Raw genomic sequence first — 8,800 nt, 5'->3', positions numbered from 1 at the left:
GATCATCTCCCTAAGTCATCAGCGCTCGAAGAAATCACGTGTGCGTTCCCGGATCTACGGCTCTCTTTCGGGGATAAATTACAAGCACAGAGTATGTTAAACGCAACGACGACCATCGATGCGACGGTCCTCGTCGTTGTCAGTCGCTCGCGCAGAGTATATCTCTACGCACGAAGAGACGGAGTGGGCATTAGATCCCTGGGGCTATTCGAGTAAAACGTCTTAAGAAAAGACGGTTGTACGGCAAAATTCCGCACCGTTACCAAGTTTACTTTTATCTGAGGCTGTTCTCCTTCTCTCCTCTCTCGACCGAGTTCCCATATTTGCTTTCTCTCAGTCTCGCCAAAATAATATTCATTTAAGACGACGTCGGGGGCGCGGACATCGTGCTCATCGAAAACCTGCAAACGTATGCAAATCTGCTGATATGAAAAAAAAATCGGTCACGAGGACAACACTACGTATATATATATATATATATATATATATATAATATATTCGATAACCGACACGAAGCGGTGCATAAGCGGGCGGTCGTACGAAAGGACGACTCACGACGCCGCTAGCACTCACGCAGGTCCGTGACGGTTCTCTCCGCTCTTATTCGTATCCTTCTTCGTGCGCTTCCTCCGACTCTGAAACGTTCTACGTATCGTAAGAACGACGGCGGGTTGTCGAAGGCACAAGGGACAGAGAGAGACAGAGGTAGAGTTTCGTAGTGTCTCCCGTGAACACGATAGTTTATATATCGAGCATGCGTACGAATTGCACGGTCTCGACACGACCGCGACGAACGCCGACGAGCGTCCAACAATCGCTCGTACGTCGCGTACGTTCTCTCGCGTCCGCTCTTGTTCGTATCCTTCTTCGTGCGCTTCCTCCGACTCTGAAACGTTCTACGTATCGTAAGAACGACGGCGGGTTGTCGAAGGCACCAAGGGACAGAGAGAGACAGATAGAGAGGAACGACACGCAACGCAAGCAGTCTTAGGTTTACGTGAGCAACCCTCAGCCAGGCGTGGTCCAGGAATTGTATCCGTGGACCGCAATGTGCGTTCGAAATGTCGATGTTCATGTGTCCTGCAGTTCACACGTTGACGCGCAATTAGCTGCGTTCTTCATCGACCCACGAGCCAAGTGATCCACCGTTCAGGGTAATCTTTTCATATATTTTTTAAAACTCTTGTACTCCATGTACTCTTAATACTCGGTTCGAGCGAAGCCGAGATCCGACACGACCGACCAACGGGAATCGGACGCGCAGAAGTCGCCGGAAGATCGACGACACGAAAACGTTCGAAAATGAAATCCGACGAACGCGCGAAGATACGCGCGTCCGCCGGCCGGGCGAAAAGTACATTATGATATATAACAACCATCGAGATCGAAGCTCCGTTCGTCAGGAAACGACGGGGATATAACACCCGATTCTGAATCCTCTGTGCAGCACACGATCTCGCGAAGAAATACGCACGGTGGCTAGCCCATATATATATATATGTGTGTGTGTGTATATATAATACGATATGCATTCCTCTCGTCCAATTATTCAAGAAAAAGAGCGTGCGCCTCCATCGTTCGGGTGATGTAAAGATTCGATGGGACTCGCGCGACCCTCGGCCTCGAGCGGTCTTTCCTCCCAATATCCAGAAGCCGAGCTTTGAAAAAACTCTAGCGACGGCACGGGTGTCCGACTCACGACATCGAGGCTTCGAAGTCGGCGATCTCCTCCGAACGGATGGCGATCGCGACGACTCAAAGCGTGAAAAATCGACGAAAGAGAACACATCTCCGTTCAGGTGATTGTTTTTTTTAAAAAATAAAAAAATTCGATGGGACTTCGCATCCATCTACCTCGCGCGGTCTTTCTTCCCAATATCCAGAAGCCGAGCTTTGAAAAAACTTCAGCGACGGCACGGGTGTCCGACTCACGACAACGAGGATAGACAGCCTGCGGGTCCCCTCTGAACGGGTTATATGCGACGAACTAGACGAAACTTTAGTCGTTCAGGTGGTATAAAAAAAAAAAAATTCGATGGGACGCACGCGCAGCCCGTCGTCCTCGAGCGGTCTTTCTTCCCAATATCCAGAAGCCGAGCTTTGAAAAAAACTCTAGCGACGGCACGGGGTGTCCGACTCACGACATCGAGGGTAGACAGCCTGCGGTCCCCTCTGAACCAACTTCGGCTAGACTAGTTACGAATCGTTGCTACGCATCGTCATCATAGTCATCGTCATCATCATCATTATCATAGCGGGCCAACATCCACGCAATGCGTTTTCGTTCTAGGTTACCCGATCCACGAGTATGTTACAAGTGGTTTCGTTATTTCGAACAAAACGACATACGAAGAACACACGCCCTATGGGTAGGAAGCACGTTTCGAGAACGACCGAGAGCGGTGAAAGAGACGAAAGGTCGACGCGCATAAGGTATCCATGGATCTTCGAAGAGAACCTTCGAAGATATGTCGGTATCCTTTCTACATGCGCGACTCGCTACTCGTACTTTCGCTCTCGTCGACTCGTTTTAGTCGCTTCGTTCGATCCCAAAGAGGAGTCTTCGATGTCCCGTTGCTAGGAGGAGAGCAAACGCAACACAGACCACGAAACATAGAAGAGAATAGGCGAGCATGATCTCTCCGACACGAGGCACTTTAGAGATTTTGTTATTCGTTTTGTACGGTCTCCACGACGCAAAAAAAAAAATACGAGATCGTGGCGGCGGGTCTTTCTGTATACGGCCTCACGCAAGCGCCTCGATCTCATTTCTCTTTACGGGTGGTTTCCATTCGTAATTTTTCGTTCGATATTCGTGTCAAAGTTTAATTTTCGAAAGCTCAAGTTCCCATTTATAGTTTTATTATAAAATCATAATATTCGCAGACGGCGGGTCTTTCTGTGTACGACCTCACGCAGGCGCCTCGAATTCGTTTATGTATGTATATATATATATATATATATATATGTATCTCTTCATCCCGATGATCGAGAGAGGAGTGCCACCTTCTCTTCATATAGTTTCGTAGCTGGAGGGTCGTCTCCTCCTTATGTCTTTTCATCATTTTGCCAACGGAGTAAGCCACGCTCCGGGCGAATTTAACTGTTCTTTGTTAAAGTATATAGCTTGTTGATACGTCGTATATACTTTGGTTCGTCGATATAGGAGGAGTACGGCTCCTTACCGACTTATACAGTTTCGTATTTTTCAAGTGTTCAAGTCAAATTCTTTAAGTTTTTGTGTTATATCGTTAATGATCCTTCCGCAGGTTCACCTACGGAAACCTTGTTACGACTTTTACTTCCTCTAAATGATCAAGTTTGGTCATCTTCCCGGTAACATCGGCAATGCTTATCACATTGGCCGCGCACCAGTCCGAAGACCTCACTAAATCATTCAATCGGTAGTAGCGACGGGCGGTGTGTACAAAGGGCAGGGACGTAATCAACGCGAGCTTATGACTCGCGCTTACTGGGAATTCCTCGTTCATGGGGAATAATTGCAAGCCCCAATCCCTAGCACGAAGGAGGTTCAGCGGGTTACCCGGGCCTTTCGGCCAGGGAAAACACGCTGATTCCTTCAGTGTAGCGCGCGTGCGGCCCAGAACATCTAAGGGCATCACAGACCTGTTATTGCTCAATCTCGTGCGGCTAGAAGCCGCCTGTTCCTCTAAGAAGATTTGTTTGTACGTTGGTAGTAAAAACCCACCGACCGAAGCCGGGGGCCTTCGAGATACCATAAGTTACGTCTATTTAGCAGGCTAGAGTCTCGTTCGTTATCGGAATTAACCAGACAAATCGCTCCACCAACTAAGAACGGCCATGCACCACCACCCACCGAATCAAGAAAGAGCTATCAATCTGTCAATCCTTCCGGTGTCCGGGCCTGGTGAGGTTTCCCGTGTTGAGTCAAATTAAGCCGCAGGCTCCACTCCTGGTGGTGCCCTTCCGTCAATTCCTTTAAGTTTCAGCTTTGCAACCATACTTCCCCCGGAACCCAAAAGCTTTGGTTTCCCGGAAGCTGCCCGCCGAGTCATCGGAGGAACTTCGGCGGATCGCTGGCTGGCATCGTTTATGGTTAGAACTAGGGCGGTATCTGATCGCCTTCGAACCTCTAACTTTCGTTCTTGATTAATGAAAACATTTTTGGCAAATGCTTTCGCTTCTGTCCGTCTTGCGACGATCCAAGAATTTCACCTCTAACGTCGCAATACGAATGCCCCCATCTGTCCCTATTAATCATTACCTCGGGGCTCCGAAAACCAACAAAATAGAACCGAGGTCCTATTCCATTATTCCATGCACACAGTATTCAGGCGAAGGTAGCCTGCTTTAAGCACTCTAATTTGTTCAAAGTAAACGTATCGGCCCACCTCGACACTCAGTGAAGAGCACCGCGATGGGATATTAGTTGGACCGCCCGCGAGGAGCTAAGCCCACCGATAGGACGTACCACATAATGCCAGTTAAACACCGCGAGCGGTGAACCGACACTGTGACACACAGATTCAACTACGAGCTTTTTAACCGCAACAACTTTAATATACGCTATTGGAGCTGGAATTACCGCGGCTGCTGGCACCAGACTTGCCCTCCAATTGGTCCTCGTTAAAGGATTTAAAGTGTACTCATTCCGATTACCGGGGCCTCGATGAGTCCCCGTATCGTTATTTTTCGTCACTACCTCCCCGTGCCGGGAGTGGGTAATTTGCGCGCCTGCTGCCTTCCTTGGATGTGGTAGCTGTTTCTCAGGCTCCCTCTCCGGAATCGAACCCTGATTCCCCGTTACCCGTTACAACCATGGTAGGCGCAGAACCTACCATCGACAGTTGATAAGGCAGACATTTGAAAGATGCGTCGCCGGTGCTAGATGACCATGCGATCAGCACAAAGTTATTCAGAGTCACCAAAACAAACGATGGACGGACAGACGAGCCATCCGCCACCGATTGGTTTTGATCTAATAAAAGCATTCCTACCATCTCTGGTCGGAATCTGTTTGCATGTATTAGCTCTAGAATTACCACAGTTATCCAAGTAAATGTAGGTATGATCTAAGAAACCATAACTGATTTAATGAGCCATTCGCGGTTTCACCTTAATGCGGCATGTACTGAGACATGCATGGCTTAATCTTTGAGACAAGCATATGACTACTGGCAGGATCAACCAGGGATCTTATAATATATTCCCAAAAACCAGCATTTTCGTTTAAAAGTTCTCTCTGTGTCGTAGGTGGGACGTAAGCACCGTACGACGAGACTTTTCATTTTATATATATATGTAATATGACTTAGAGAGCAACGTTCCATGGTTCAGTAACAACGTCACTCAGCCACTTTAATTCTCCTCCTCTCTCACCATCATATATCGATACAAGATTCATACTTCACAGAATTATTTCTGTTTGTAACTTTTCTCCTCCAACTTCTCTCGTAGAATATAACTTAGCGGTAAAGCACGTATACGCATGCTGGACATACCGTAAGAATATTCTTTTATAAGCTTCAACACCTCTGTAGAGACGCGTTACCAGAAGATAACGCACTCTACAGAACGCCAAAAGGACCATCGTGCAGCTACAAATAGCTTACAACCGATGGTCTCTGCAAGAATGGCTACTCCGTAAGTACAAGCACACACGCATCCAACTTTTGTCAAATACGTGCACACAGGTCACCAGCTTCCCGACTAAGGGGAAGCTTGCCACGTTAACGGTCATTACGTCCTAGACTTCGACCCGCGGCGCAGCAGTGTAGAGAAAAAACCAGTACGAGAACGGAGGAACAGTCGAGAAATAGCGTAAAATACACTAAGACTCGAGGAGCGGTGACTGAATTCTCAACCGAGGCCGTAGAATAGCCACGCGCCCAGCGCTGTTCCGACCGAACCGTCCGGCTCGACGCTTCTCTTATAGATACCAAGGGGCCGGCCGGAAGGCCGGCGCCGGTCGGGCTAGCGGGCCGCGCGCTTATGGTGCAAAACCTCCGTAGCAACGTACCGTTCGGAAGGGACGCTGGAACTTAGTCGCTCGCACGTTCAATAACTACTATATAAAGGCGATATCCAACCATCGAAATATTTTACCACAAGCATTATTAACATATTATAAATGCATTTTTACCAAAAAATTAATTTTTTTTTTCACCGAAAAATTGCATCAGTAAACATACAGTTTTATCGACTATGGACGAAAAATAACTTTATAATCGATTAAAACACGTTAAAATAACACGAAATATGTAAAAAGATATATACCTTGTAACATTAATTAACGAAAAAATTGCAAAAATATCCCAGTCGTATCAGTCCGACGGAAGCTAATTTTTCAAAAAATTCGACAAAAATGTTTAATCCGATTGTATTTAATAGAGATATAACGATCCCTGTCAAAAAAATTATACCTTATAACGCTTTTTAACGAAATAACTCGAAATAACCATTTCGGACTTTTCGCACCGGCCGAACTTCTTCAAAGTCCCAACGTCCCGTCGCATAGTTCCGTTTCTAGAAAACGTTCCAGCGACCAAATAAACGCTTAATCCCGACGTAAAACGTCGAGATACGTCCATTTGTGCAAAAATATTCCTACCTTGTAACACTTTTAAGCGAGATAACTCGAAAAAACGTGTTCGATACGGAAATTTTTCAAAGTCCCCAACGAAAAAATCGAAACTTTGTAGAAGGTCTTGGGGACGACATAAACGCTTAATCCCGACGTAAAACGTCGAGATACGTCGATTTATGCAAAAATATTCCTACCTTGTAACACTTTTAAGCGAGATAACTCGAAAAAACCTTTTCGGTCTTTTCGCACCGGCCGAACTTCTTCAAAGTCCCAACGTCCCGTCGCATAGTTCCGTTTCTAGAAAACGTTCCAGCGACCAAATAAACGCTTAATCCCGACGTAAAACGTCGAGATACGTCCATTTATGCAAAAATATTCCTACCTTGTAACACTTTTAAGCGAGATAACTCGAAAAAACCTTTCGGTCCTTTCGCACCGGCCGAACTTCTTCAAAGTCCCAACGTCCCGTCGCATAGTTCCGTTTCTAGAAAACGTTCCAGCGACCAAATAAACGCTTAATCCCGACGTAAAACGTCGAGATACGTCCATTTATGCAAATATATTCCTACCTTGTAACACTTTTAAGCGAGATAACTCGAAAAAACCTTTTCGGTCTTTTCGCACCGGCCGAACTTCTTCAAGTCCCAACGTCCCGTCGCATAGTTCCGTTTCTAGAAAACGTTCCAGCGACCAAATAAACGCTTAATCCCCGACGTAAAAACGTCGAGATACGTCCATTTATGCAAATATATTCCTACCTTGTAACACTTTTAAGCGAGATAACTCGAAAAAAACCTTTTCGGTCTTTTCGCACCGGCCGAACTTCTTCAAAGTCCCAACGTCCCGTCGCATAGTTCCGTTTCTAGAAAACGTTCCACCGACCAAATAAACGCTTAATCCCGACGTAAAACGTCGAGATACGTCCATTTATGCAAAAATATTCCTACCTTGTAACACTTTTAAGCGAGATAACTCGAAAAAACCTTTTCGGTCTTTTCGCACCGGCCGAACTTCTTCAAAGTCCCAACGTCCCGTCGCATAGTTCCGTTTCTAGAAAACGTTCCAGCGACCAAATAAACGCTTAATCCCGACGTAAAACGTCGAGATACGTCCATTTATGCAAATATATTCCTACCTTGTAACACTTTTAAGCGAGATAACTCGAAAAAACCTTTTCGGTCTTTTCGCACCGGCCGAACTTCTTCAAAGTCCCAACGTCCCGTCGCATAGTTCCGTTTCTAGAAAACGTTCCAGCGACCAAATAAACGCTTAATCCCGACGTAAAACGTCGAGATACGTCCATTTATGCAAAAATATTCCTACCTTGTAACACTTTTAAGCGAGATAACTCGAAAAAACCTTTTCGGTCTTTTCGCACCGGCCGAACTTCTTCAAAGTCCCAACGTCCCGTCGCATAGTTCCGTTTCTAGAAAACGTTCCAGCGACCAAATAAACGCTTAATCCCGACGTAAAACGTCGAGATACGTCCATTTATGCAAATATATTCCTACCTTGTAACACTTTTAAGCGAGATAACTCGAAAAAACCTTTTCGGTCTTTTCGCACCGGCCGAACTTCTTCAAAGTCCCAACGTCCCGTCGCATAGTTCCGTTTCTAGAAAACGTTCCACCGACCAAATAAACGCTTAATCCCGACGTAAAACGTCGAGATACGTCCATTTATGCAAAAATATTCCTACCTTGTAACACTTTTAAGCGAGATAACTCGAAAAAACCTTTTCGGTCTTTTCGCACCGGCCGAACTTCTTCAAAGTCCCAACGTCCCGTCGCATAGTTCCGTTTCTAGAAAACGTTCCAGCGACCAAATAAACGCTTAATCCCGACGTAAAACGTCGAGATACGTCCATTTATGCAAATATATTCCTACCTTGTAACACTTTTAAGCGAGATAACTCGAAAAAACCTTTTCGGTCTTTTCGCACCGGCCGAACTTCTTCAAAGTCCCAACGTCCCGTCGCATAGTTCCGTTTCTAGAAAACGTTCCAGCGACCAAATAAACGCTTAATCCCGACGTAAAACGTCGAGATACGTCCATTTATGCAAAAATATTCCTACCTTGTAACACTTTTAAGCGAGATAACTCGAAAAAACCTTTTCGGTCCTTTCGCACCGGCCGAACTTCTTCAAAGTCCCAACGTCCCGTCGCATAGTTCCGTTTCTAGAAAACGTTCCAGCGACCAAATAAACGCTTAATCCCGACGTAAAACGTCGA

General features: G+C 46.0%; 1 long non-coding RNA gene and 2 other non-coding genes across 3 annotated transcripts in view; all 3 read right to left on the bottom strand.

The window, feature by feature from the left end:
- Positions 1-1,002: 1,002 nt before the first annotated feature.
- On the bottom strand, positions 1,003-1,157 carry LOC126928554 (5.8S ribosomal RNA). Its single transcript, XR_007716768.1, has one exon. It is a non-coding gene; the product is annotated as a 5.8S ribosomal RNA (ribosomal RNA).
- A 660-nt stretch (positions 1,158-1,817) lies between these two features.
- Positions 1,818-8,800, bottom strand: part of LOC126928552 (uncharacterized) — a 19,594-nt gene continuing 12,611 nt past the window's right edge. The window contains exon 2 of the long non-coding RNA XR_007716766.1: positions 1,818-2,136. This is a non-coding gene — a long non-coding RNA (uncharacterized LOC126928552). The remainder of the gene's footprint in view (positions 2,137-8,800) is intronic.
- On the bottom strand, positions 3,253-5,176 carry LOC126928556 (small subunit ribosomal RNA). Its single transcript, XR_007716770.1, has one exon. It is a non-coding gene; the product is annotated as a small subunit ribosomal RNA (ribosomal RNA).

This window comes from Bombus affinis, unplaced genomic scaffold (assembly GCF_024516045.1).
Source record: "Bombus affinis isolate iyBomAffi1 unplaced genomic scaffold, iyBomAffi1.2 ctg00001068.1, whole genome shotgun sequence".
Lineage (NCBI taxonomy): Eukaryota > Metazoa > Arthropoda > Insecta > Hymenoptera > Apidae > Bombus > Bombus affinis.
This window is presented reverse-complemented; position numbering and strand designations above follow the sequence as displayed.